This window comes from Desmodus rotundus, chromosome 6 (assembly GCF_022682495.2).
Source record: "Desmodus rotundus isolate HL8 chromosome 6, HLdesRot8A.1, whole genome shotgun sequence".
NCBI lineage: Eukaryota > Metazoa > Chordata > Mammalia > Chiroptera > Phyllostomidae > Desmodus > Desmodus rotundus.
In genome coordinates this window covers 47,896,387-47,903,703 of record NC_071392.1, presented here as the reverse complement: position 1 = coordinate 47,903,703, position 7,317 = coordinate 47,896,387, and the positions used below count along the sequence as shown (strand labels likewise).

Sequence of the window (7,317 nt, the reverse complement as noted above, 5' to 3'; positions counted from 1 at the left end):
TGAAGGAAAAAAGACACACATCCAGAAAGCACAGAAAATTCCAAACAAGATGAACCCAAAAAGGCCCACACAAAGATACATCATAATTAAAATGGCAAAGGTTAAAGACAAAAAGGGAATCTTTCTTTTTTTTCTTTTAATCCTCACCTGAGGATATATTTATTGATTTCCGAGAGAGGGAGGGAGAGAAAGAGAAACATCAATGTGAGAGAGAAACATCAATTGGTTGCCTCTCATATTATCCCTGACCAGAGATTGAACCCATGACCTAGGTTTGTGCCCTGACCAGGAATCGAACCCACAACCTTTTGGTGCATGGGATGACACTCCAACCAACTGAGCCACCCAGCCAGGGCCAAAGAGGGAATTTTAAAATCCACAAGAGAAAGACATTACCTACAAGGGAGCTCCCATAAGACTTTCCACTGATTTCTCAATAGATACATTTCAGACCATAAAGGATTGGTATGAAATACTCAAAGTGACAAAGAACAAAGACCTACATGACCTTCACCTTCACCCTAGTGGAATGGAGACCTGCTCTTTGGGTGTAGATATGTGTAACACACCAACTTATTGTGTCCTAGAAAAGGCTGCCAAAGATATCTTCAACAAAGGATATGGGTTTGGTATGGTCATAAAAGATCTGAGAACCAACTCAGGTAATAGAGTGGAATTTTCTACTTCAGGTCATATTTATACTAATACAGGGAAAGAAAGCATAAGGCAACTCAGAGACCGTAAGGTCTCTATGTTTACAACTATGCATAGTTTTACATAGTTGTAAAACTATGGATTTACCTTCACCCAAAAATGGTACAGAGACAATACTTTTGGAACGAAAATCTCTTTGGAGAATAAATTGGCTGAATGGGTGAAACTGACTTGATAACATATTTGTACTGAACACAGGACAGAAGAGTGGGAAATTGAAGGCCTCCCATAAACAAAATTGTTTCAGTCTTGGCAGAATAGTTGATATAGATTTCTCTGGCCCAACCATCTATGTATGGGCTGTGTTAGCCTTTGAAGATTGGCTTGCTGGCTATCAAAGGAGTTTTGACACAGCCAAATCTAAACTCTCACAGAATAACCCTGGGTTACCAGGGTGCAGACTTCCAGCTGCACACCCATGTTAACAATGGCACTGAATTTGGAGGATATATCTACCAGAAGATAATGAGTAGACTGAAATGTCTGAAATGTCAATAAACCTTGCTTGGACAGCTGGCAGCAGCAATGCCCATTTTGGCATTGTTGCTAAATACAAGTGGGATTGTAGAACTTCTTTCTCTGCTAAAGTAAATAATGCCAACCTGACTAGACTGGGTTATACTCAGACTCTTCATCCAGGATTCAAACTGACTCTACGAGCTTTAACTGACAGAAAGAACTTCAAGGCAGGAGGTCACAAGATTGGACTGGGATATGAATCAGAAGCTTAATGTGGTTTTGAATAAAGCATCAGACTTCTCCCTGGACATGAAGAGAAATGAACCCACTATTTTTTGGCTTAAAATTCTTCCCTGAAATTTCAAAGTGTGAACTTGTTATTGTTCAAAAAACCTGTAATTCCCCTGCACACTGAAGTCTAGAGATCTTGAGTTCATCCTCAGGGAGGTGCTGAAAGGCCATATTTTAGTTCAGTTCTGCAGTATTATTTTAAATGTGTTCCTCAGGGATAATGTAGTGTCATGTTATAAAGGAAATGGCCCAATCTTCTAGTTTTTACATAACATCACATCCTGCATGTCCCACACTATCTTTTCATGACCTTTTAATATATTGGTATCTGTGCTGTAGTGGAATATTTGGTTTTGCCTCACAGTAAAATAACATAAACCCATCACATTTTAACATTAATACAGGGAAGAAAGTAACGACTTACAACCAAGACTACTTTACCCAGCAAGGCTATCGTTTAAAATTGAAGGAGAAATAAAGAGCTTCTCAGATAAGACAAACTAAAGAAATTCATTACCACCAAACACCAAACCAGTATTTCAAGAAATGTTAAAGGGTATTCTTTAAGAAAAAGAAGAAAGAAAAAGCAGAGGAACATAGTTATAAATAATAAAATGCCTATAAATACATAACTATCAATAATGATTTTAAATGTAAAAGGCTTAAATACTTTAATTAAGAAACAGGAAAGCTGAATGGATAAGAAAAACAAGACCCACATGTATGCTGTCTCCTAGAGACCCACCTCAGAATGAAAGATACACAGAAACAAAAAGTAAAGGGTTGGGAAAAGATATTTCATGCAAATGGAAAGGAAAAATAAGCTTCAATAGCAATACTTTTATCAGATAAAAATAGACTTTAAACAAAGACTATATTAAGAGACAATAAAAAGGCACTATGTAATGATAAAGGGAGCAATCCAACAAGAGGATATAACTGTTGTAAACATTCATGCACCCAACAAAGGGGCACCTGAAGATATAAAGCAAATCTTGATGAACATATAGGGAAAGATCAACAGTAATACAGTTACAGTAGGGGATTTTAACACCCCATTGACTTCAATGGATAGATCTTCCAGACAGAAAATAAAAAAGGAAACTGCAGCTTTAAATGGCACACTAGATCAAATAGATTTAATTGATATCTTCAGAGCATTTCACTCCAAAGTAGCAGAATATACATTCAAGTGTACATAAAATATTTTCTATGATTAGGACACTAAACAAGTCTCAGTAAATTAAAGAAGACTGAAGTCACATCAAGCATCTTCTCTGACCTTAATGATATAAAACTAGAAATCAATCAAAGAAAAAACCTGAAAAACACACCAAAACATGGAGGCTAAATAAGATGTTCTGAAACAATGAATGGGTTAACTATGAGATCAAGGAAGAAATCAAAAGATACCTTGAAACAAGTGAAAATGAGAACATAACTACCCAACATCTATGGGAGACAACAAAAGCAGTCCTAAGAGAGAAACTCATAGCATTACAGGCCTATCTTAAAAACAAGAAAATTCTCAAATAAACAATCTAACTGGGAGAAAAAAAAAAAAAAACACCAAAGTGAGTAGAAGAAAATACTAAAGACCAGAGCAGAAATAAATGAACTAGAGTCTAAAAAAACAACAAAAAAGATCAATGAAACCAAGAGCTAGTTCTTTGCAAAGATGAAAAAGATCAACAAACCTTTAATCAGACTCATCAAGAAAAAAAGAGAGAGGACTGAAATAAATATACTCAGAAATGAAAGAGAAATAATAACTGACACCACAGAAGTCCAAAGGATTATAAGAAAATATTACAAACAACTATATGCCAACAAATTGGAGAAGCTGGATGAAATGGATAAATTCCTAGAAACATATAATCATCCAAAACTGAATCAGAAAGAATCAGAAAATCTGAACAGACCACTTACAACTAATGAAATTGAAGCAGTAATCAAAAAACTTCCAACTAGCAAAAGTTCTGAACCAGATGGCTTCATGGGTAAATTTTACCAAACACTTAAAGAACACCTATTCTTCTCAAACTATTTCAAAAATCCATGAGGAGACAAGACTCCCAAGCTCATTTTACAAGTCCAGCATTATTCAAACTCCAAAATCAGATAAAGATACTACAAAGAAAGAAAATTATAAGCCAATATCCCAATTGAAAATAGATGCTAAAATCCTCCACAAAATATTAGGCATCTGGGTCAAATGATACATTACAAAGATCATACACCATGGTCAAGTGGGATTTATTCCAGGGATGCATGGTCAGTACAATATCACAAATCAATAAATGTGTTATATCGCATAAACAAAATTAAAGATAAAAATCATATAATCATATTAATAGATGCAGAAAAAGCATTTGATAATATTCAGTACCCATTTATTATAAAAAATGCCCAGCAAAGTAGAAATAGAGAAAACATACCTCAACATAATAAAGGCCATATATTACAAACCCACAGTCAACATTATACTCAATGGGCAAAAACTACAAACATTTCCCTTAAGATTGGGAACAAGACAGGGATGTCTGCTTTCACCACTCCTGTTCAACATAATACTGGAAGTCCTAGCCACAGCAATCATACAAGAAGAAATAAAAGACATCCACATTGGAAAGGAAGAAGTAAAACTGTCTTTATTTTCAGATGATATGATACTGTATATAGAGAACCCTAAAGATTCCACCAAAAAATTACTAGAACAGATAAATGAATTCAGTAAAGTAGCAAGATACAAAATAATATCCAGAAATTAATTGCATTTTTATACACCAATAATGAACTACCAGAAAGGGAAAGTAAGGAAACAATCCCATTTATAATTGCATCAAAAAAGAAAATACCTTAGCATAAATTTAACAAAGGAGATGAAAAACCTGTACTCAAAAAATAATATATTACACTGAAGAAAATGAAGAAGATACAAATAAATGGAAGTATATACCGTGTTCATGATACAAAGAGTTAACATCATTACTATATCCATACTACTCAAAGCAATCTATAGATTCAACATAATTCCTATCAAGATACCAATTGCATATTCCACAGAATAGTTCAAGAATTTATGTGGAACTACAAAAGACCATGAATAGCCACAGCAATCCTGAAAATGAACAAAGTTGGAGGAATATTAGATACCTGATATTAGACTATATTACAAGGCCATAATAATCAAAAGAACATGGCACTTGCAATAAAACACACATATACATCAGTAGATCAGAACTGAGAGCTCATGCCCTGGCTGGTATAGCTCAGTGGATTGAGTGCCAACCTGTGAACCAAAGGGTCACTAGTTCAATTCCTGGTCAGGGCACATGCCTGGGTTGTGGGCCACACCCCCAGTGGGGGCTGCTGCATGAGAGGCAACCACACATTGATGTATCTCTCACTCTCTTTCTCCCTCCCCTCCCCTCTCCAAAAATAAATAAATAAAATCTTAAAAAAAGATAATTGAGAGCCCATACATAAACCCATGCCCTTATGGTCAATAATATTTGACAAAGGAGGCAAGAACATGCAATGAGGTAAAGACATCTAGTCAATAAATGGCGTTGGGAAAATTGGACAGGTACATGCAGAAGAAATTAAACAAACCACCTTCTTACACCATATACAAGAATAAACTCAAAATGAATTAAAGACTAAAATGTAAAACTCCATAAAAATTCTAGAAGAAAACAGCCAGTAAAATCTTGAACATTTCTTGCAGCAATTTTTTCTTCTGATATATCTCCTCAGCAAAGGAGACAAAAGAAAAATAAATAAATAAATAAATGGGACTACATAAAACTAAAAAGTTTTTGCACAGCAAAGGAAACCATCAACAAAATGAAAAGGGAACCCAATGAATGAGAGAACATATTCGCCAATGATACATCTGATAAGGGGTTAATATACAAAACGTATAAAGAACTTATATTGTACAACTCAAAGCCAAAAAAACAAACAATCCAATTTAAAAGTGAGCCAAGGACCTGAATAGACACTTCTCCAAAGAGGACAGACAGATGGCCAATAGACATATGAAAAGATATTCCACATCACTAATCATCAGAAAAGTGCAAATTACAACCACAATGAGCTATCACCTCACACTTGTCAGAATGGCTATCATCAATAAATCAACAAATAACAAGTGTTGGCGAGGATGTGTAGAAAAGGGAACCCTTGTGCACTATTGGTGGGAATGCAGATTGACGCAGCCACTGTGGAAAACAGTATGGAGTTTCCTCAAAAAATTAAATGGAACTGCCTATGACCCAGCAATTCCACTTCTGGGAATATATCCAAAGAAACCCTAGACACTAATTTGAATGAATATATGCACCCCTATGTTCTACTGCAGCATTATTTGCAATAGTCAAGATTTGAAAGTAGCCCAAGTGCCCATCAGTAGATGAATAGATAAAAAAAAGTTGTGGTACATTTACACAATGGAACACTACTCGGCCATAAAAAAGAAGGAAATCTTACCCTTTGCAACAGCATGGATGGACCTGGAAAATATTATGCCTGGTGAAATAAGCTAGTCAGAAAAAGACAAATACTGTATGATTTCACTTATATGTGGATCTAATGAACAAAATAACAAACAAAATAGATACAGAGAACAGACTGACCACTGTCAGAGGGGAAGGGGTTGGGGGGGCTGAGTGAAAAAGGTGATGGGATTAAGGAAAAAAGACCTCATAGACACAGACATCAGTATGGTGACTACCAGAGAGAAAGGGGGTAGGAGGGAGGTAGAAGAAGGTAAAGGGGGGATAAATCGTGATGGAAGCAGATTTTACTTTGGGTGGTGAGCACACAATACAATGTATAGATTATGTATTACAGAATTGTACAATTGAAGCCAAAGTCACCTCAATAAATTTCTAAAAATTAAAAAAATTTCACCACCCTCTGGTTGCCTAATCAGATCTCTCTTTCCCTGCCAGCCACTACCAGCTCCTAGGGAAAGTACCAGCTCCTGGGGAAAGTAGGAGCTCCTCTGAGCTCAGTTGACTGGCAGAAGTAGTGCTGGGCTATATGTAACGGAAGGAAAAAGCTATAGCTCATTCCAGTTTTGGTTTTTTGCGGGAAACGGGTGCGGGGGAGTTTGTTTTTTTTCCCCAGTCAGATCCTATGAATGAGTTCTGACCAGTGACGTGATAATCTTCTGTTCACTATGAGTGGTCTAGTGGTTCCTATCTTTTAAAAACTATTAGCACATGATCAAGGAACAAAAGTTCTTAAAGTAGAAGGTGTGTACTCTAGTACTAAATGTTTTCAGAGAACAACCATGCCTTCCACAGGTTGGCGTGAACAAGAAGCAAGAGAGAAAGCAAGAAGAGTCAGAAGAGAGGAAATAGAAAGTTAATCTCAGAAGTTGAGAAAGGGCCTATTTCTCATCCTTTCAAAAGATTTTTTAAAAATGCCAAAATTCGGTTACTAAATTACAGTATATTTTACATTTTAAAGTTATAGATTCAGAGTTAGATTTTTAAAAACCTATGTAAGTCACATTGCAAAGAAAACATTGTTCTCATTTGTCATGTATATCTCATTTGGAAGAGATATAGACTCTAACATTAGAGTCTACTTTTAATTTTTTGTGAATATGAAGCCCAAGCCAAATAGGACTACTATCCACAACCCACCTTCAGGTGCCCCACCAAAAAGCATCAACAGAATGGGAGTAAAAGTTTAGAAAAATTAGACTAAATAGACTACAAAGAGTAGTAGCCAGGAAGCCTGTAAGGAGATCACTATCTTGGGACTCCCATAACTAGGTGTCATGAGAAAAGCAGAAACAAAGTAGAAAGAAAGAAAAGTACCATTAAGACCTGGAGT

At 35.8% G+C, this 7,317-nt stretch overlaps 1 pseudogene; it reads left to right on the top strand.

Annotated features, from left to right (window-relative positions):
* Positions 1 to 556: 556 nt before the first annotated feature.
* Positions 557 to 1,445, top strand: LOC112301822 (non-selective voltage-gated ion channel VDAC3-like; annotated as a pseudogene).
* The last annotated feature ends 5,872 nt before the right edge of the window (positions 1,446 to 7,317 follow it).